Source organism: Pleurodeles waltl, chromosome 5, assembly GCF_031143425.1.
Source record: "Pleurodeles waltl isolate 20211129_DDA chromosome 5, aPleWal1.hap1.20221129, whole genome shotgun sequence".
In the NCBI taxonomy this organism is placed as follows: Eukaryota; Metazoa; Chordata; class Amphibia; order Caudata; family Salamandridae; genus Pleurodeles; species Pleurodeles waltl.
The window spans coordinates 1,051,517,557-1,051,540,259 of NC_090444.1; the positions used below are offsets into that span (position 1 = coordinate 1,051,517,557).

At 43.5% G+C, this 22,703-nt stretch overlaps 6 non-coding genes across 6 annotated transcripts; 3 read left to right on the top strand and 3 right to left on the bottom strand.

The window, feature by feature from the left end:
* Nucleotides 1-9,365: 9,365 nt before the first annotated feature.
* TRNAL-UAA (transfer RNA leucine (anticodon UAA)) lies at nt 9,366-9,448 on the top strand. Its single transcript has one exon. It is a non-coding gene; the product is annotated as a tRNA-Leu (tRNA).
* Nucleotides 9,449-9,742: 294 nt separating this feature from the next.
* TRNAL-UAA (transfer RNA leucine (anticodon UAA)) lies at nt 9,743-9,825 on the bottom strand. The gene has a single exon. It is a non-coding gene; the product is annotated as a tRNA-Leu (tRNA).
* A 4,907-nt stretch (nt 9,826-14,732) lies between these two features.
* TRNAL-UAA (transfer RNA leucine (anticodon UAA)) lies at nt 14,733-14,815 on the top strand. The gene has a single exon. It is a non-coding gene; the product is annotated as a tRNA-Leu (tRNA).
* A 294-nt stretch (nt 14,816-15,109) lies between these two features.
* TRNAL-UAA (transfer RNA leucine (anticodon UAA)) lies at nt 15,110-15,192 on the bottom strand. Its single transcript has one exon. It is a non-coding gene; the product is annotated as a tRNA-Leu (tRNA).
* A 4,829-nt stretch (nt 15,193-20,021) lies between these two features.
* Nucleotides 20,022-20,104, top strand: TRNAL-UAG (transfer RNA leucine (anticodon UAG)). Its single transcript has one exon. It is a non-coding gene; the product is annotated as a tRNA-Leu (tRNA).
* Nucleotides 20,105-20,398: 294 nt separating this feature from the next.
* TRNAL-UAA (transfer RNA leucine (anticodon UAA)) lies at nt 20,399-20,481 on the bottom strand. Its single transcript has one exon. It is a non-coding gene; the product is annotated as a tRNA-Leu (tRNA).
* Nucleotides 20,482-22,703: the final 2,222 nt, after the last annotated feature.

The window sequence follows — 22,703 nt, forward strand, 5'->3', positions numbered from 1 at the left end:
TGTCTCCCACCTTGATCCTGTGTCAAAACAGACAATGTACAGCCATGCTTTTCATGCACAAATAAAACAAATGGTTTGCTGTAATCCGGATTACCCAATACAGGAGCAGAGCACATCGCCTTTTTTAAATCTTGAAAAGCCTTCTCACATTTGTCAGTCCAAGGTACAGGAGAGGGCACATCTGAAAGTGTCAGAGCAGTCAATGGTTTTGCTATAAGTGAAAAATTTGGAATCCACTGTCTGCAAAAGGATGTAAATCCCAAAAATGCTCGGACTTAAGAAGGGGTGCGTGGTGCAGTCATTGTATGAACCAGTTTAATTCTGTCTGGATGTAATCTCCTTCCCTCCTTAGAGAGGAGGTGTCCTAGATAGGTGACCTCCTCTCTACAATACTGCAATTTTGGAAGGGACACCTTATGGCCCAGAGGTGCTAAATGATGTAATAATGCAACAGTATCAGTCTTACATTGTGTCATGGAATCTGAGGCAATTAAAATATCATCAATGTACTGCAACAATGCAGAGCCTGAAGGTGGATTGAAATGGTCTAATTGACGTTTAAGACATTGACTATATATGCTCGGGGACTCAACAAATCCCTGAGGAATTCTTGTCATCGCGAATGATCTACCAAAAATCGCGAAGCTAAACAAATATTGAGATTCTTCGGCAATTGGAATGCTGAAGAACGCATTCTTCAAATCGATTACGGTGAAAAAACACGCAGAGGGTGGAATCATGGTGAAAAGACTATTCATGTCTGGGACCACGGGAAACTGGGGAATTACTATTTTATTAATTTCTCGGAGATCAATAACTAATCGATATACTGTGTTCTCAGTAAATGATTGCTCACCATCTAATCTATTAGCATCATTTTGTTTCTTTACAACAGGAAGGATTGGACTGTTACATGGGCTGCTCACTATTTCCTTTATGACACCTGCATGCACAAGATCAGATATGACTGCCTTGAGCCCTTTTTCGCTTGATTTAGGTAATTTGTATTGAGGAACACGAGGTAACCGGGCACCTGGTTTGATTTTTATTACAATAGGGTCGATATCCATAATGCCTACATCATTCTTGCCTTTGGCCCATAAGCGAGGGTCTATTTCCTTTAGCTCTGGGGGTAAGTCGTATTCCTGTGAAAACATGCACCGAGTTGGGGAAACACTATCCATAGTTACATAGACACCATCCATTGAACAGTGAATAACTGCATTTAATTTCTTTAACAAATCTAATGCAAACAAGTTTTCTTTGCAACCTGATGTTAAAGAGAGTGGCGTGTGTACTGTAAATGGGCCTACAGTTACTCTCATAGGTGTTGAGATGGGGCTCACCACGGGGATTCCAGAAATCCCAATTGATGTGGTATGAAGCCCAGACAGGGGAGCCCCGGGGACTGCAGAATGTGCAATAGATGTTCTGGTGGCACCAGTATCTAGAAGAAACTTATGGCCCTCTCCTTCGATTTTTACATCAATGTAGGGACCATTTTGATCTACAGGAATACTTACTCGCCCCTGGCCCTGTCTGTGGCTGTCCTAATAATTGTAGGATTCAGAAAAGAAATCATCAGCATAATATTGTCGTTCAAATGCATTGTCAAAAATATTAGTGTTACGCGGAACCTGATTCTCATTCTGCGAATTCTGATCAGTTCTACCTCTTCCTCGTCCTCGTGCATTACCTGCCGCGTTCCCTCTATGAAGTGACATACTTTGTCTTCCTTCCAGTAATGGGCAAGTATCACGCCAATGTCCATCCTGCTTACAGTAGGCACATTGGTTGATATTTAATCGGCGGTCTTGGGGTGGTGCAGATGCACCTCGGCCTCGACCCCTTCCCCGTCCCCTTGGTGGGCCACCCCTTTGCTGAGGGGTTGTATCCCGCTGAGGGTATGCCTGCTGTAATAATACCTTTTTCTTCAATTCTTTTACTGACTTCTCGTTCTTTTCTAATTCTTCCTTGTACCTGCTCTCATAGTATTGCGCCATCTGCAAAATCTCTGCCTGTCCCTTCGTCATCCACGAACTCTCTGTTGCTTTTAATTTTTGTGATATTTCAGGTAGAAGGCCATTAACAAAGCGTTCTACAAATAGTGTGACACCTGTTACGGTGGCGAGGTCTTGACCGCTAAAATCTATGAAAGCTTGTTCAATTCTAGTAAAATAATCTGGGACATCTTCACCTATTTTCTGTTTATAAGTGGCAAGTTTTCCCCAATCCACAGTCTGAAGAGGTATAACAGTTTCTAACTTAGTCAATATCCGGTTAGGTAAATCTAAAATATCCTGATGCGGCAGGGTTCCTGGTGCCCTTTGTGCTTCTCGTGCTTCTAAACCCCCCCATGTATTTCCCAAAGTAGGTGCATCATCTACTCTTCTAATTTTATGCCAAACTTCAGGACCCAATAAAACACCAAAAAAATAGTCAATGTCTTTGAGTGTCATGGTTGTGGTGGAAATGGCAATTCTAAGGTCCCGATAGAATCCAGCTGGATTCTTTCGAGGGTCTGGCAAGTCTTTCTTTATAGCCATTACCTCCTCCCTTTTCCATGGTATATGGACAAATTGGGCCACCGGCCCGGGAGCTGGTTGTCCGGCGGCAGCTGCTGCTGCAACTGCAGCTGCAGTGGGCATATCAGGGTGCACTTCCCTCATTGGGTACCCCTTGTCATATCTATTTAGAACATCTTCCCTGGCTATGACACAAATGCGTACTCCCTCATTTATGCTGTTACTATCAAGAATACAAGCCACACTGTCCCGCCATAATTGGTGTAATTCTTGTTCATAAGGGAGAGGGGTAGAATCTGTAATACAAGACTTCCAATCCCTCTACAATTTTTCAATCATATACAGCAGTGCTAATTGCTGTCCAAAATGTGACATCTGTTGTATTGTGTCCATAATATCGGTGTGGGTGTAAATAGGATGTGACATCCAGTTCTCTGACTGATTCTTGATAACCCGTTTTTCCCCATCCCCAATAGTGGAGCGGGTACTAGGGGGCGAAATCGACTTAATAGGTGTGCTCCATATGGGTGAAAGTGAGTGTATGGCTGTGCACTGTCGGCGTTGTCCATTTGGGGTATTAGGGGCAGGGAACATTATTTGTAACCTTGCAGTGCTGGCTGGTAGTGGTGGGGCAGGTGGTGGAGGGATTAGGACTTGGGCTATTGGGGTAGCTTGGGCTAGAGGCTGTGGTGGTTGTGGCACATGCTGCTGTAGTGGTGCACCTGGATTTCCCAAATTGTGTCCTTGCCCTTGCTGCTGTTGCTGTGCCCCCATGATAGGTTGGGCTACTGCAGGGGGTGTGTAAGGTGGAGGTGCAGTAGGGCTATTATCTAATAGCTGTAGCATTACCTCATCTTCCTCTAATGCATGTTTGGTTTCTGTTGGCTTTGATACATAACTTCCCTCCACCTGAGCCCTATGGACTCTATCTTCAGATTCAATCCCTTTCTGGGTTTGGGACTGGTGATAAAGGGCGGCCTTCTGCATGATGGTTCTCCTATTTTCCCTCTCTATCAGTTTATCTGATTTAATTTTTCTTTTATTGGCCTCCATTTCCCATTTTCTGTATACCTCAAACATATGTTGTCTAGCCTTTTTATGAAACAAACATTCCTGTAGGTAGGTTAGTTTCTTTAAATCAAAAGACCCATCCTCTGGCCACTGGAGGTCAGGACAATGTCTAGTATACCTGCGCCATATACTATTATACAAATTATTCTCTAAACCATAATCCTTTAACATGTCCCACCCTGGTGTTCCCTCTTTTGGGATCGGTTGCTTTTTATCTAAACGTGGCACATGATTTCGGCGAAAACAAAGACATAACCCTTGCCAACATTTCTTATTTCCCATATCTAACCTTTTAAATTTTCAAAGGACAACACACACCAAATTTCAAAATGTAACATGCACCAAAGAAACCCTTTTTCAAATGTGCACCAAAGAAAACCTTTTTCAAATGTGCACCAAAGAAGAAAAAAAAACCCTTTTTCAAATATTTACCAACTTACAAATTGCTCCAGGCCTGGGCAAATTACTCAAACAAGAAAAACACGTGTAATACAAATTGTCAAATGGTACCTTGTACAAATGCAAATTTACCAAGAACTAATCATTCCCAAAAATGATAAGTTATCCAAAAACAATTATTCTCTCAAATGCAAGTTAAAGCAGACAAGTAGCCAGCGAGGAACAGTCTTACCTGACTATCTGCTTTTTCCTGGATTTCTCTCCGGCCGCCCGTGTCAGACTAATCAGTCAAGATAAACACCGATGTTTTCAGGGACTTCGCTGGGACATCATGAGAAAGCGGGGAGAGGCCTGCCCGGTGGATAAGATGCAGCTGCTTTTGAAACTAAGTCTTTGTGCAGGGGCCCCTGGAATCTACACCTCCGGAACGGCGTCCCCCCACTGGCAGCACGTCTCGTGACAGAGCTACTGAAGATATCCACTGGAAGGTCCCTGTTCGGGCGCCAAATTGTCAAATGCACATATTTGCAGATACTTACAAATGCATTTACAAAGGAGTTTTTGACACGGAGAGCCGGAGTGAAAAATCAATGACCAAAGGTCTGTTTATTTTTGCTGCAGCAAAGAGGACAGGTTTACCACTGGCATCCCAGGCCCGAAGTAAAGTGTGCTAGCATAAAGCGTTTAACAGTGATATTTATACTCATACATCAAAGGATACATAAAATGTGTAAATAATGATATACGTCATACAGATATTTTAAGGAGTTAATCAGTTTCCACACACTGGTTCCATTCCCAGCTTTGTCCTTGCCTCCCTTCTGCAGCTGCCTGACTCCCCACATTCTTGAGACCCTTCAAAGGATTACGTGGTTCAAAGGTATAGATATCAGCCTTTCCCTCCCCAAAATACCACAGCCGAGGTCAGTTAGATATTTGAACACACAATTATAATGAGTACAGTGCCCCAGTTAGGGAAAGAAACCAGCTGCAAGCCTATGGCGTGGAACCAGGCTTATTTTACCTAAACAAATATACATAAGATAACATATGTGATAGACAGTGCGTTGAGAGACAACAAAAGCTCAAACTTACACGTGTAAAAGAAACGAAGCAATTCAAAATGGATTCTAACAGAGCCTTCTGTGAATTGACTAAATTAACAACTGTTTGGCTATCCACATTAAAAACCACTCGCCTGTTTGCTAAAAGGTTACCACACAACACTAAAGCAACCATCAAATGGAAAAAAACTCCAGAAACAAAATGCTATGGTGTGCCTCTCTCCAAGAATCCGGCCATGACTCAGCAGTCCAATCACCATCTCAGAAAACCAAACCATGGGCTCCTGAATCATCAGAAAAAATTTGAACTTGCCATTACCATTCATCCTCAACCGTCAACATGTTAACACCATTATTACTTTGCTGGAAAGAAACCAACATTCTGAAGTCAGCATTGATGACCTCTTTAAGCCGAATTCTGGGATGAGGTAAAACAGCACCTTTGACTGAAAAACCAAGGCACCTACAAAGAGCTCTACCAACTCTCACCACACGGCACGCAAACTTCAAAGAACCCAATAAGGCTTGCACCTGCTGTAACTCCAGCTTATCCGTGGAAACAGCCTCCTGCAACAGAGAAATCAACTTTTGCACTTATCCACCGGAAACCGTACCTCAGATTTCTCTGAGTTCAATATAGCAGGGCCTTCAGTCTTATCCGGAGCCAAAGGTACTTCCATCTCCTCCATACACTTTTGAAATTCATTAACCCTTTTTTACATTCATTGGATCACTGCAAGCCCATCAGAAAAGAGTCACCTAGGTGGTTCGTGACATGCCCGAGCCCAGTCTTCTGTTGGAAAAACCACTGCAAAAAACAACTACAAGTTTCAAACAGGGAACAAGAAACAGAACAGCCCATTGGCAACATTATATCCACAAATATAGAATCCTCAGATTAAAGACCCAACAATGAAAAATCCCCAGGATGTACCGGCAATAGTCAAAAGACAGATTGAATGTCTAACTTTGCCATTTGTGCCTTCCTTCCACAAGCCCTTACCAACTTAATTGCCTCTTCCACTGATGTGGAATGCACTATGGAGTCTTCATGTGCAATTAAATCATTAACTGACTCCCCTACAGCCCACGATAGATGATGAATCAATCTAAACTCACCTTGTTGTGTTTTAGGCACAACACCCAGTGGTGAAATTGTTAAGTTATGAATCGGCCAGGTATCCCATGGACCCACCATTCTGCCAGCCTCCAATTCCGTCCTCAATTTCTTTCTCACCACTTCCGGATTCTCAACTGCAGATTTCAAATTTTTTCTCTGTCTTCTATGACCTTGATAACATAGCTTGAAACCCTCAAGAAAACTCTAGTAAAGTAACTTGGCCTCCTCACGCCTCGGATAAAACTGCAACCAATAAAACAAAATATCTAATTTATTAGGAGAAGGGCCCTTTTCCCACCATCTGCTGCATCCGACCCCTTCCCCTATCACCACCTCTACCTGCATTAGCCTTCCATCCCCATTGCATCCCTCCAAAACATTGCACCAATGGATGTTTGCCCCTGCAATTGGAGCAATTGTGCATGAACTTGCACTGGAGTCGTGTGCATGACCCTCTGTTGAAGGACCAACAAGATCCATTCTGTGGGAACTGAGCTCTTGTGAAACTACCCACCCTAGATTGGTTGGGATGCCCCTGACAGGGCTTGTAAGGAACCAGAAGACCACTAGCTGTGTGTAACGCTGAGGCATTCTTGGAAGTACACAACCATTGCATCCAAAGCTCATTATAAATATCTCACCATTCTTTATCTGGAAATAATGCCATCTGGGCTCTAAGTTCTTCATTATATCTAAAACATCCAAAACCACCATAGTCTATTTGAGCCCACCTAAAAACGTGCATGTATTTTAATAGAGAAATACAACGCTCCGGATGCCTCTCACAATAAACGCTAGCAATGATTAAGAATACTGACATCCAATTCTCAAGGGTAGTGGGAACTTTCGGCCTCCTAGCTAATTCCCATTCCTCCTCCTTTGACCCTTCCTTAGCCCACACTTCTCTATGTAATAATTTAAAAACATCAACAAACTCACCTTTACAAATGTTTTCCTTCATGGCTTGGGTGAGATGCGCCCCCAAAGGCAAGAACAACCCCAGATATGGCAACTTTTTACTTTTTACACTACCCTCACCTGAGTTTCCTTTTTCCTTACCTGGCTCTGCCTTAGAAGCCTCCTCACCACTTGCCTCTGACTTACCATCATTGACTCCGACTTTTTTGTTCACAGCCCCCCCAAATGAACATTGTCTGCATCTTTAACTGCTTCATTATTTGCATCATCTTTCCCACTCAATCTACCCAAACTTCCTTATGCTAACGCAAAAGGGTATTACCGACTGTTACAGACACCAAACACACTACCTTCATGCTTAACTCTTCACACCCCATAGCCACAGCAGCCTGTGTCTCACCTTTTTTGAATGAAACCACTTGCAGGTACCTGATTATTCGTCTTGACTTTCCGATTACGCTGCACCATCAAAGGGGGCAAATCCTGAAACACACCAAAACTCTTTCCTCTGTTAGAACAGCTCACCTAATTTCTTTGCTGCATCTCCTTCCCCGCAGTCTCATCCCCACCCTCACAATTCTCCCCCTCCTTAGTCTCCTGGTCGTCATCGTAATCCATCAATTCATCATGCAAAATGAGCCCCGAAGCCAACGAGACAGCACCTTGGCTGATAGCTGGGATCTTGAAGCCGTGATTGTACCATAAATCAAATGATTCACCAGGCCACTCCCTTGTAGTCGGGTTGATCGCTCTGGATGCAACCCTCTCTTATGACCGGCATTTTAAAGGTGCCCAGACCTTTACCGGCATCTCCGCTGTTGTCTTATTTTTCATGACGTCCTTTGGCATGGTTCGTCCTCCTGAGCTGCGAAGCCCAAAGGAGCTGTCACACCCCAAAAATGCTTCAGCCGCCCCAGGGTGTGCTTTCTTAAGCTCACCCCTGACAAAGCTATGCCCATCTTCCTGTAATTGCTGGACTCTATTGAAATTGACCTCACTTGTGTCAAAATTATAAACCACCTGTTGCTCCGAGACAAACACAAAGGGGCAGATTTAAGGAAAGTGGCTCTGCCGGTGCAGCGCCACGTTCCTTGCACCCCTTAACGACCCTGTACCGCCACCATGTGTGAGCTATATATATAATAATACGGCGCACCATGGCACTGGGTAGGGGCATTAGCGTTATATTTTTTACGCTATTGATGTACTCTGCAAGAGTAGCGCCATCATTTTGGGACTAATCTTGCAGAGTACATAGGGGCCTATTATAAATAATGGTATTCCCCCTTTTAACGCCTCCTCTGAGTAGGCGTTGAAAGTGTAAAACAAATGGCGCAAGGAAATCTCTTAGATTGCCTTGCGCCATTTTTTCGGGCTCCCTAATGGGCGAACGCCCACCTTGTATAAATTATGCCTGACCCTTCCCCACCACACCGCTTCCTCTACTGCCAACTCTATGCCTCCCAGCCATTCCCGTGCAGTGCGGCAAACGAAGCGACCCACGCGGAGTCAAGAGTTCGCTCTTGGCTACAACACCAGCCCCAGAGACACCCTCCTCAAAAAGCAACCTGTCAGGTGAGGAACGAGTGTGCCCACTCTCTAACAAGGGAACGCCGCCTTTGCAGACATCATGCATATATTATGCATGATGTGGCGCAAAGTGTTAACAAGTTGGCGCAAACCTAGCTTGCGCCACCTTGTAAATATTTTGCTATGGTAGTGGCCTATGATCTTCACATTTGCGGCAAAATAAATTCTGCAAATGTAGCGCTAAGGGCCGCAAGGGCCTTGTAAATCTGTCCCAAAGTGTTTTAGATTGTGTGAAGTGTAGTTTTGAGTCTTGAAAAGGGGTTAGTGTGATATGTCTTAAGATTCTGTCCCAAAGTGTTTTAGATTGTGTGAAGTGTAGTTTTGAGTCTTGAAAAGGGGTTAGTGTGATATTTCTTAACATTAACGTCAATTTGCAGACATATTTAATAGGACATGTGACTAAAACGGTGTGAAAAAAGCGCACCTTTTTTCGTCCTACACGCTGATAATCTTAAACATGTTTGATAGGTATGGTTGTATTTTTTTTTTTATTAAGTACATGCATGTTTTATAGAGGAGAGGCATGACATTACCTTGTATTCCTGAAATGTGTTTTGCGTAACCTGATAAAATATATAGATATGAAAATATATATATATATAGAAAGCTCAATGTCACACAGTGAGCACTCTTGATATCTATAATAAGTGCCATGTTGTTGCCCTTCCCTGGACAGGTACCAGGATGGGTGAGTGGTTAAGGCGTTGGACTTAAGATCCAATGGACAAGTGTCCACGTGGGTTCAAGCCCCACTCCTGGTAGAGAGATTTTGTAATTCCTTATGCACCAAATGGAAAGCATTAAGTCAGGTATCATAAACAAATAAGTCACCTATAATAAACGAAAAAGCATACTGTAATACAATCTGCAACAAAAGGTTACTAAGTTTCAAAGAGAAATGTACAATACAAGGCGTTTACTTTTTTGGGGGTAGAAAAATACACGTTAATCGATATGAAGATTTTATATGTAGCTCTTATTTTAATAATAATCAGGAGCAACTGAAAAGTGCGTGAAATTGAAATGAACAGTGTCACAGGAGAGAAAAAATGATATACCAGGAGTGGGGCTCGAACCCACGCAGACACATGTTCATTGGATCTTAAGTCTAAAGCCTTAACCACTCAGCCACCCTGGTCTACATACTGCAGGTGTGCCTGCAATCATGATATAGTTGTTTTTCAGGAGAAGAATCATCTATACTATCAGCCCTCCCAACAGGAAAAGCAGAATTCAAAACCCCCAAAATATCCCTCAGCTTTTGCATGGAAATAGGATGCCATTGATCCAACCTGGATCCATCCTCCATCGCCCAGCCAGCAACAATTCTCCTACACATTTCTCCTTCCATGGTATCATAATCCCAAAAGTACTTACCAAAAAATGTAATACCTGCCATCTTCCCTGTTATAGCCACCACCGCCAATCCTAGGTCAATATGTGTCATAATGAAGCGGACTCCATCCTCCCTCCTATACCATGACATGTAAGGTCCCTCATACCTCCTCAATGCACCAGACTCAATAAATTCTGCCTAGGCCTTGCCATATGACCTCAAAGTAGATGGAGCAATGGACTGACGAATCAATTGTAACATCCTTAGATTCCCAGCTCCCAAAGGTCCACCGTCAAAGCCGTTTTAAGCAAATGTGCTCCCGGCACCAGTACACAGAATCTCTGCCACTGTGAACGAGATAGCCCATCAGTGATATCATTATTCACACCTGGAACATACTGACCCTTAAACAAAATATTGAATTTCAGACAATGAAGCAAAAATAAACGCAACAACTTCAAAACTTTTTCATCTCGAGCCTTCTGTGAATTGACTAAATTAACAACTGTTTGGCTATCCACATTAAAAACCACTCGCCTGTTTGCTAAAAGGTTACCACACAACACTAAAGCAACCATCAAATGGAAAAAAACTCCAGAAACAAAATGCTATGGTGTGCCTCTCTCCAAGAATCCGGCCATGACTCAGCAGTCCAATCACCATCTCAGAAAACCAAACCATGGGCTCCTGAATCATCTGAAAAAATTTGAACTTGCCATTACCATTCATCCTCAACCGTCAACATGTTAACACCATTATTACTTTGCTGGAAAGAAACCAACATTCTGAAGTCAGCATTGATGACCTCTTTAAGCCGAATTCTGGGATGAGGTAAAACAGCACCTTTGACTGAAAAACCAAGGCACCTACAAAGAGCTCTACCAACTCTCACCACACGGCACGCAAACTTCAAAGAACCCAATAAGGCTTGCACCTGCTGTAACTCCAGCTTATCCGTGGAAACAGCCTCCTCCAACAGAGAAATCAACTTTTGCACTTATCCACCGGAAACCGTACCTCAGATTTCTCTGAGTTCAATATAGCAGGGCCTTCAGTCTTATCCGGAGCCAAAGGTACTTCCATCTCCTCCATACACTTCTGAAATTCATTAACCCTTTTTTACATTCATTGGATCACTGCAAGCCCATCAGAAAAGAGTCACCTAGGTAGTTCGTGACATGCCCGAGCCCAGTCTTCTGTTGGAAAAACCACTGCAAAAATCAACTACAAGTTTCAAACAGGGAACAAGAAACAGAACACCCCATTGGCAACATTATATCCACAAATATAGAATCCTCAGATTAAAGACCCAACAATGAAAAATCCTCAGGATGTACCGGCAATAGTCAAAAGACAGATTGAATGTCTAACTTTGCCATTTGTGCCTTCCTTCCACAAGCCCTTACCAACTTAATTGCCTCTTCCACTGATGTGGAATGCACTATGGAGTCTTCATGTGCAATTAAATCATTTACTGACTCCCCTGCAGCCCACGATAGATGATGAATCAATCTAAACTCACCTTGTTGTGTTTTAGGCACAACACCCAGTGGTGAAATTGTTAAGTTATGAATCGGCCAGGTATCCCATGGACCCACCATTCTGCCAGCCTCCAATTCCGTCCTCAATTTCTTTCTCACCACTTCCGGATTCTCAACTGCAGATTTCAAATTTTTTCTCTGTCTTCTATGACCTTGATAACATAGCTTGAAACCCTCAAGAAAACTCTAGTAAAGTAACTTGGCCTCCTCACGCCTCGGATAAAACTGCAACCAATAAAACAAAATATCTAATTTATTAGGAGAAGGGCCCTTTTCCCACCATCTGCTGCATCCGACCCCTTCCCCTATCACCACCTCTACCTGCATTAGCCTTCCATCCCCATTGCATCCCTCCAAAACATTGCACCAATGGATGTTTGCCCCTGCAATTGGAGCAATTGTGCATGAACTTGCACTGGAGTCGTGTGCATGACCCTCTGTTGAAGGACCAATAAGATCCATTCTGTGGGAACTGAGCTCTTGTGAAACTACCCACCCTAGATTGGTTGGGATGCCCCTGACAGGGCTTGTAAGGAACCAGAAGACCACTAGCTGTGTGTAACGCTGAGGCATTCTTGGAAGTACACAACCATTGCATCCAAAGCTCATTATAAATATCTCACCATTCTTTATCTGGAAATAATGCCATCTGGGCTCTAAGTTCTTCATTATATCTAAAACATCCAAAACCACCATAGTCTATTTGAGCCCACCTAAAAACGTGCATGTATTTTAATAGAGAAATACAACGCTCCGGATGCCTCTCACAATAAACGCTAGCAATGATTAAGAATACTGACATCCAATTCTCAAGGGTAGTGGGAACTTTCGGCCTCCTAGCTAATTCCCATTCCTCCTCCTTTGACCCTTCCTTAGCCCACACTTCTCTATGTAATAATTTAAAAACATCAACAAACTCACCTTTACAAATGTTTTCCTTCATGGCTTGGGTGAGATGCGCCCCCAAAGGCAAGAACAACCCCATATATGGCAACTTTTTACTTTTTACACTACCCTCACCTGAGTTTCCTTTTTCCTTACCTGGCTCTGCCTTAGAAGCCTCCTCACCACTTGCCTCTGACTTACCATCATTGACTCCGACTTTTTTGTTCACAGCCCCCCCAAATGGACATTGTCTGCATCTTTAACTGCTTCATTATTTGCATCATCTTTCCCACTCAATCTACCCAAACTTCCTTATGCTAACGCAAAAGGGTATTACCCACTGTTACAGACACCAAACACACTACCTTCATGCTTAACTCTTCACACCCCATAGCCACAGCAGCCTGTGTCTCACCTTTTTTGAATGAAACCACTTGCAGGTACCTGATTATTCGTCTTGACTTTCCGATTACGCTGCACCATCAAAGGGGGCAAATCCTGAAACACACCAAAACTCTTTCCTCTGTTAGATTAGCTCACCTAATTTCTTTGCTGCATCTCCTTCCCCGCAGTCTCATCCCCACCCTCACAATTCTCCCCCTCCTTAGTCTCCTGGTCGTCATCGTAATCCATCAATTCATCATGCAAAATGAGCCCCGAAGCCAACGAGACAGCACCTTGGCTGATAGCTGGGATCTTGAAGCCGTGATTGTACCATAAATCAAATGATTCACCAGGCCACTCCCTTGTAGTCGGGTTGATCGCTCTGGATGCAACCCTCTCTTATGACCGGCATTTTAAAGGTGCCCAGACCTTTACCGGCATCTCCGCTGTTGTCTTATTTTTCATGACGTCCTTTGGCATGGTTCGTCCTCCTGAGCTGCGAAGCCCAAAGGAGCTGTCACACCCCAAAAATGCTTCAGCCGCCCCAGGGTGTGCTTTCTTAAGCTCACCCCTGACAAAGCTATGCCCATCTTCCTGTAATTGCTGGACTCTATTGAAATTGACCTCACTTGTGTCAAAATTATAAACCACCTGTTGCTCCGAGACAAACACAAAGGGGCAGATTTAAGGAAAGTGGCTCTGCCGGTGCAGCGCCACGTTCCTTGCACCCCTTAACGCCCCTGTACCGCCACCATGTGTGAGCTATATATATAATAATACGGCGCACCATGGCACAGGGTAGGGGCATTAGCGTTATATTTTTTACGCTATTGATGTACTCTGCAAGAGTAGCGCCATCATTTTGGGACTAATCTTGCAGAGTACATAGGGGCCCATTATAAATAATGGTATTCCCCCTTTTAACGCCTCCTCTGAGTAGGCGTTGAAAGTGTAAAACAAATGGCGCAAGGAAATCTCTTAGATTGCCTTGCGCCATTTTTTCAGGCTCCCTAATGGGCGAACGCCCACCTTGTATAAATTATGCCTGACCCTTCCCCACCACACCGCTTCCTCTACTGCCAACTCTATGCCTCCCAGCCATTCCCGTGCAGTGCGGCAAACGAAGCGACCCACGCGGAGTCAAGAGTTCGCTCTTGGCTACAACACCAGCCCCAGAGACACCCTCCTCAAAAAGCAACCTGTCAGGTGAGGAACGAGCGTGCCCACTCTCTAACAAGGGAACGCCGCCTTTGCACACATCATGCATATATTATGCATGATGTGGCGCAAAGTGTTAACAAGTTGGCGCAAACCTAGCTTGCGCCACCTTGTAAATATTTTGCTATGGTAGTGGCCTATGATCTTCACATTTGCGGCAAAATAAATTCTGCAAATGTAGCGCTAAGGGCCGCAAGGGCCTTGTAAATCTGTCCCAAAGTGTTTTAGATTGTGTGAAGTGTAGTTTTGAGTCTTGAAAAGGGGTTAGTGTGATATTTCTTAAGATTCTGTCCCAAAGTGTTTCAGATTGTGTGAAGTGTAGTTTTGAGTCTTGAAAAGGGGTTAGTGTGATATTTCTTAAGATTAACGTCAATTTGCAGACATATTTAATAGGACATGTGACTAAAACGGTGTGAAAAAAGCGCACCTTTTTTCGTCCTACACGCTGATAATCTTAAACATGTTTGATAGGTATGGTTGTATTTTTTTTTTTATTAAGTACATGCATGTTTTATAGAGGAGAGGCATGACATTACCTTGTATTCCTGAAATGTGTTTTGCGTAACCTGATAAAATATATAGATATGAAAATATATATATATATCGAAAGCTCAATGTCACACAGTGAGCACTCTTGATATCTATAATAAGTGCCATGTTGTTGCCCTTCCCTGGACAGGTACCAGGATGGCCGAGTGGTTAAGGCGTTGGACTTAAGATCCAATGGACATGTGTCCACGTGGGTTGAAGCCCCACTCCTGGTAGAGAGATTTTGTAATTCCTTATGCACCAAATGGAAAGCATTAAGTCAGGTATCATAAACAAATAAGTCACCTATAATAAACGAAAAAGCATACTGTAATACAACCTGCAACAAAAGGTCACTAAGTTTCAAAGAGAAATGTACAATACAAGGCGTTTACTTTTTTGGGGGTAGAAAAATACACGTTAATCGATATGAAGATTTTATATGTAGCTCTTATTTTAATAATAATCAGGAGCAACTGAAAAGTGCGTGAAATTGAAATGAACAGTGTCACAGGAGAGAAAAAATGATATACCAGGAGTGGGGCTCAAACCCACGCAGACACATGTCCATTGGATCTTAAGTCCAAAGCCTTAACCACTCAGCCACCCTGGTCTACATAGCGCAGGTGTGCCTGCAATCATGATATAGTTGTTTTTCAGGAGAAGAATCATCTATACTATCAGCCCTCCCAACAGGAAAAGCAGAATTCAAAACCCCCAAAATATCCCTCAGCTTTTGCATGGAAATAGGATGCCATTGATCCAACCTGGATCCATCCTCCATCGCCCAGCCAGCAACAATTCTCCTACACATTTCTCCTTCCATGGTATCATAATCCCAAAAGTACTTACCAAAAAATGTAATACCTGCCATCTTCCCTGTTATAGCCACCACCGCCAATCCTAGGTCAATATGTGTCATAATGAAGCGGACTCCATCCTCCCTCCTATACCGTGACATGTAAGGTCCCTCATACCTCCTCAATGCACCAGACTCAATAAATTCTGCCTAGGCCTTGCCATATGACCTCAAAGTAGATGGAGCAATGGACTGACGAATCAATTGTAACATCCTTAGATTCCCAGCCCCCAAAGGTCCACCGTCAAAGCCGTTTTAAGCAAATCTGCTCCCGGCACCAGTACACAGAATCTCTGCCACTGTGAACGAGATAGCCCATCAGTGATATCATTATTCACACCTGGAACATACTGACCCTTAAACAAAATATTGAATTTCAGACAATGAAGCAAAAATAAACGCAACAACTTCAAAACTTTTTCATCTCGAGCCTTCTGTGAATTGACTAAATTAACAACTGTTTGGCTATCCACATTAAAAACCACTCGCCTGTTTGCTAAAAGGTTACCACACAACACTAAAGCAACCATCAAATGGAAAAAAACTCCAGAAACGAAATGCTATGGTGTGCCTCTCTCCAAGAATCCGGCCATGACTCAGCAGTCCAATCACCATCTCAGAAAACCAAACCATGGGCTCCTGAATCATCTGAAAAAATTTGAACTTGCCATTACCATTCATCCTCAACCGTCAACATGTTAACACCATTATTACTTTGCTGGAAAGAAACCAACATTCTGAAGTCAGCATTGATGACCTCTTTAAGCCGAATTCTGGGATGAGGTAAAACAGCACCTTTGACTGAAAAACCAAGGCACCTACAAAGAGCTCTACCAACTCTCACCACACGGCACGCAAACTTCAAAGAACCCAATAAGGCTTGCACCTGCTGTAACTCCAGCTTATCCGTGGAAACAGCCTCCTCCAACAGAGAAATCAACTTTTGCACTTATCCACCGGAAACCGTACCTCAGATTTCTCTGAGTTCAATATAGCAGGGCCTTCAGCCTTATCCGGAGCCAAAGGTACTTCCATCTCCTCCATACACTTCTGAAATTCATTAACCCTTTTTTACATTCATTGGATCACTGCAAGCCCATCAGAAAAGAGTCACCTAGGTAGTTCGTGACATGCCCGAGCCCAGTCTTCTGTTGGAAAAACCACTGCAAAAAACAACTGCAAGTTTCAAACAGGGAACAAGAAACAGAACAGCCCATTGGCAACATTATATCCACAAATATAGAATCCTCAGATTAAAGACCCAACAATGAAAAATCCTCAGGATGTACCGGCAATAGTCAAAAGACAGATTGAATGTCTAACTTTGCCATTTGTGCCTTCCTTCCACAAGCCCTTACCAACTTAATTGCCTCTTCCACTGATGTGGAATGCACTATGGAGTCTTCATGTGCAATTAAATCATTAACTGACTCCCCTGCAGCCCACGATAGATGATGAATCAATCTAAACTCACCTTGTTGTGTTTTAGGCACAACACCCAGTGGTGAAATTGTTAAGTTATGAATCGGCCAGGTATCCCATGGACCCACCATTCTGCCAGCCTCCAATTCCGTCCTCAATTTCTTTCTCACCACTTCCGTATTCTCAACTGCAGATTTAAAAAATTTTCTCTGTCTTCTATGACCTTGATAACATAGCTTGAAACCATCAAGAAAACTATAGTACAGTAACTTGGCCTCCTCACGCCTCGGATAAAACTGCAACCAATAAAACAAAATATCTAATTTATTAGGAGAAGGGCCCTTTTCCCACCATCTGCTGCATCCGACCCCTTCCCCTATCACCACCTCTACCTGCATTAGCCTTCCATCCCCATTGCATCCCTCCAAAACATTGCACCAATGGATGTTTGCCCCTGCAATTGGAGCAATTGTGCATGAACTTGCACTGGAGTCGTGTGCATGACCCTCTGTTGAAGGACCAACAAGATCCATTCTGTGGGAACTGAGCTCTCGTGAAACTACCCACCCTAGATTGGTTGGGATGCCCCTGACAGGGCTTGTAAGGAACCAGAAGACCACTAGCTGTGTGTAACGCTGAGGCATTCTTGGAAGTACACAACCATTGCATCCAAAGCTCATTATAAATATCTCACCATTCTTTATCTGGAATTAATGCCATCTGGGCTCTAAGTTCTTCATTATATCTAAAACATCCAAAACCACCATAGTCTATTTGAGCCCACCTAAAAACGTCCATGTATTTTAATAGAGAAATACAACGCTCCGGATGCCTCTCACAATAAACGCTAGCAATGATTAAGAATACTGACATCCAATTCTCAAGGGTAGTGGGAACTTTCGGCCTCCTAGCTAATTCCCATTCCTCCTCCTTTGACCCTTCCTTAGCCCACACTTCTCTATGTAATAATTTAAAAACATCAACAAACTCACCTTTACAAATGTTTTCCTTCATGGCTTGGGTGAGATGCGCCCCCAAAGGCAAGAACAACCCCATATATGGCAACTTTTTACTTTTTACACTACCCTCACCTGAGTTTCCTTTTTCCTTACCTGGCTCTGCCTTAGAAGCCTCCTCACCACTTGCCTCTGACTTACCATCATTGACTCCGACCTTTTTGTTCACAGCCCCCCCAAATGGACATTGTCTGCATCTTTAACTGCTTCATTATTTGCATCATCTTTCCCACTCAATCTACCCAAACTTCCTTATGCTAACCCAAAAGGGTATTACCCACTGTTACAGACACCAAACACACTACCTTCATGCTTAACTCTTCACACCCCATAGCCACAGCAGCCTGTGTCTCACCTTTTTTGAATGAAACCACTTGCAGGTACCTGATTATTCGTCTTGACTTTCCGATTACGCTGCACCATCAAAGGGGGCAAATCCTGAAACACACCAAAACTCTTTCCTCTGTTAGAACAGCTCACCTAATTTCTTTGCTGCATCTCCTTCCCCGCAGTCTCATCCCCACGCTCACAATTCACCCCCTCCTTAGTCTCCGGGTCGTCATCGTAATCCATCAATTCATCATGCAAAATGAGCCCCGAAGCCAACGAGACAGCACCTTGGCTGATAGCTGGGATCTTGAAGCCGTGATTGTACCATAAATCAAATGATTCACCAGGCCACTCCCTTGTAGTCGGGTTGATCGCTCTGGATGCAACCCTCTCTTATGACCGGCATTTTAAAGGTGCCCAGACCTTTACCGGCGTCTCCGCTGTTGTCTTATTTTTCATGACGTCCTTTGGCATGGCTCGTCCTCCTGAGCTGCGAAGCCCAAAGGAGCTGTCACACCCCAAAAATGATTCAGCCGCCCCAGGGTGTGCTTTCTTAAGCTCACCCCTGACAAAGCTATGCCCATCTTCCTGTAATTGCTGGACTCTATTGAAATTGACCTCACTTGTGTCAAAATTATAAACCACCTGTTGCTCCGAGACAAACACAAAGGGGCAGATTTAAGGAAAGTGGCTCTGCCGGTGCAGCGCCACGTTCCTTGCACCCCTTATCGCCCCTGTACCGCCACCATGTGTGAGCTATATATATAATAATACGGCGCACCATGGCACAGGGTAGGGGCATTAGCGTTATATTTTTTACGCTATTGATGTACTCTGCAAGAGTAGCGCCATCATTTTGGGACTAATCCTGCAGAGTACATAGGGGCCCATTATAAATAATGGTATTCCCCCTTTTAACGCCTCCTCTGAGTAGGCGTTGAAAGTGTAAAACAAATGGCGCAAGGAAATCTCTTAGATTGCCTTGCGCCATTTTTTCGGGCTCCCTAATGGGCGAACGCCCACCTTGTATAAATTATGCCTGACCCTTCCCCACCACACCGCTTCCTCTACTGCCAACTCTATGCCTCCCAGCCATTCCCGTGCAGTGCGGCAAACGAAGCGACCCACGCGGAGTCAAGAGTTCGCTCTTGGCTACAACACCAGCCCCAGAGACACCCTCCTCAAAAAGCAACCTGTCAGGTGAGGAACGAGCGTGCCCACTCTCTAACAAGGGAACGCCGCCTTTGCACACATCATGCATATATTATGCATGATGTGGCGCAAAGTGTTAACAAGTTGGCGCAAACCTAGCTTGCGCCACCTTGTAAATATTTTGCTATGGTAGTGGCCTATGATCTTCACATTTGCGGCAAAATAAATTCTGCAAATGTAGCGCTAAGGGCCGCAAGGGCCTTGTAAATCTGTCCCAAAGTGTTTTAGATTGTGTGAAGTGTAGTTTTGAGTCTTGAAAAGGGGTTAGTGTGATATTTCTTAAGATTAACGTCAATTTGCAGACATATTTAATAGGACATGTGACAAAAACGGTGTGAAAAAAGCGCACCTTTTTTCGTCCTACACGCTGATAATCTTAAACATGTTTGATAGGTATGGTTGTATTTTTTTTTTTATTAAGTACATGCACGTTTTATAGAGGAGAGGCATGACATTACCTTGTATTCCTGAAATGTGTTTTGCGTAACCTGATAAAATATATAGATATGAAAATATATATATATATAGAAAGCTCAATGTCACACAGTGAGCACTCTTGATATCTATAATAAGTGCCATGTTGTTGCCCTTTCCTGCACAGGTTCCAGGATGGCTGAGTGGTTAAGGTGTTGGACTTAGGATCCAGTGGACATGTGTCCACGTGGGTTCAAGCCCCACTCCTGGTAGAGAGATTTTGTAATTCCTTATGCACCAAATGGAAAGCATTAAGTCAGGTATCATAAACAAATAAGTCACCTATAATAAACGAAAAAGCATACTGTAATACAACCTGCAACAAAAGGTTACTAAGTTTCAAAGAGAAATGTACAATACAAGGCGTTTACTTTTTTGGGGGTAGAAAAATACACGTTAATCGATATGCAGATTTTATATGTAGCTCTTATTTTAATAATAATCAGGAGCAACTGAAAAGTGCGTGAAATTGAAATGAACAGTGTCACGGGAGAGAAAAAATGATATACCAGGAGTGGGGTTCGAACCCACGCAGACACATGTCCATTGGATCTTAAGTCCAACGCCTTAACCACTCGGCCACCCTGGTCTACATAATGTAGGTGTGCCTGCAATCATGATATAGTTGTTTTTCAGGAGAAGAATCATCTATACTATCAGCCCTCCCAACAGGAAAAGCAGAATTCAAAACCCCCAAAATATCCCTCAGCTTTTGCATGGAAATAGGATGCCATTGATCCAACCTGGATCCATCCTCCATCGCCCAGCCAGCAACAATTCTCCTACACATTTCTCCTTCCATGGTATCATAATCCCAAAAGTACTGACCAAAAAATTTAATACCTGCCATCTTCCCTGTTATTGCCACCACCGCCAATCCTAGGTCAATATGTGTCATAATGAAGCGGACTCCATCCTCCCTCCTATACCGTGACATGTAAGGTCCCTCATACCTCCTCAATGCACCAGACTCAATAAATTCTGCCTAGGCCTTGCCATATGACCTCAAAGTAGATGGAGCAATGGACTGACGAATCAATTGTAACATCCTTAGATTCCCAGCTCCCAAAGGTCCACCGTCAAAGCCGTTTTAAGCAAATCTGCTCCCGGCACCAGTACACCGAATCTCTGCCACTGTGAACGAGATAGCCCATCAGTGATATCATTATTCACACCTGGAACATACTGACTCTTAAACAAAATATTGAATTTCAGACAATGGAGCAAAAATAAACGCAACAACTTCAAAACTTCTTCATCTCGAGCCTTCTGTGAATTGACTAAATTAACAACTGTTTGGCTATCCACATTAAAAACCACTCGCCTGTTTGCTAAAAGGTTACCACACAACACTAAAGCAACCATCAAATGGAAAAAAAGTCCAGAAACGAAATGCTATGGTGTGCCTCTCTCCAAGAATCCGGCCATGACTCAGCAGTCCAATCACCATCTCAGAAAACCAAACCATGGGCTCCCGAATCATCAGAAAAAATTTGAACTTGCCATAACCATTCATCCTCAACCGTCAACATGTTAACACCATTATTACTTTGCTGGAAAGAAACCAACATTCTGAAGTGATCATTGATAACCTCTTTAAGCCGAATTCTGGGATGAGGTAAAACAGCACCTTTGACTGAAAAACCAAGGCACCTACAAAGAGCTCTACCAACTCTCACCACACGGCACGCAAACTTCAAAGAACCCAATAAGGCTTGCACCTGCTGTAACTCCAGCTTATCCGTGGAAACAGCCTCCTCCAACAGAAAAATCAACTTTTGCACTTATCCACCGGAAACCGTACCTCAGATTTCTCTGAGTTCAATATAGCAGGGCCTTCAGTCTTATCCGGAGCCAAAGGTACTTCCATCTCCTCCATACACTTCTGAAATTCATTAACCCTTTTTTACATTCATTGGATCACTGCAAGCCCATCAGAAAAGAGTCACCTAGGTAGTTCGTGACATGCCCGAGCCCAGTCTTCTGTTGGAAAAACCACTGCAAAAAACAACTACAAGTTTCAAACAGGGAACAAGAAACAGAACAGCCCATTGGCAACATTATATCCACAAATATAGAATCCTCAGATTAAAGACCCAACAATGAAAAATCCTTAGGATGTACCGGCAATAGTCAAAAGACAGATTGAATGTCTAACTTTGCCATTTGTGCCTTCCTTCCACAAGCCCTTACCAACTTAATTGCCTCTTCCACTGATGTGCAATGCACTATGGAGTCTTCATGTGCAATTAAATCATTAACTGACTCCCCTGCAGCCCATGATAGATGATGAATCAATCTAAACTCACCTTGTTGTGTTTTAGGCACAACACCCAGTGGTGAAATTGTTAAGTTATGAATCGGCCAGGTATCCCATGGACCCACCATTCTGCCAGCCTCCAATTCCGTCCTCAATTTCTTTCTCACCACTTCCGGATCCTCAACTGCAGATTTCAAATTTTTTCTCTGTCTTCTATGACCTTGATAACAGAGCTTGAAACCCTCAAGAGAACTCTAGTACAGTAACTTGGCCTCCTCACGCCTCGGATAAAACTGCAACCAATAAAACAAAATATCTAATTTATTAGGAGAAGGGCCCTTTTCCCACCATCTGCTGCATCCGACCCCTTCCCCTATCACCACCTCTACCTGCATTAGCCTTCCATCCCCATTGCATCCCTCCAAAACATTGCACCAATGGATGTTTACCCCTGCAATTGGAGCAATTGTGCATGAACTTGCACTGGAGTCGTGTGCATGACCCTCTGTTGAAGGACCAACAAGATCCATTCTGTGGGAACTGAGCTCTTG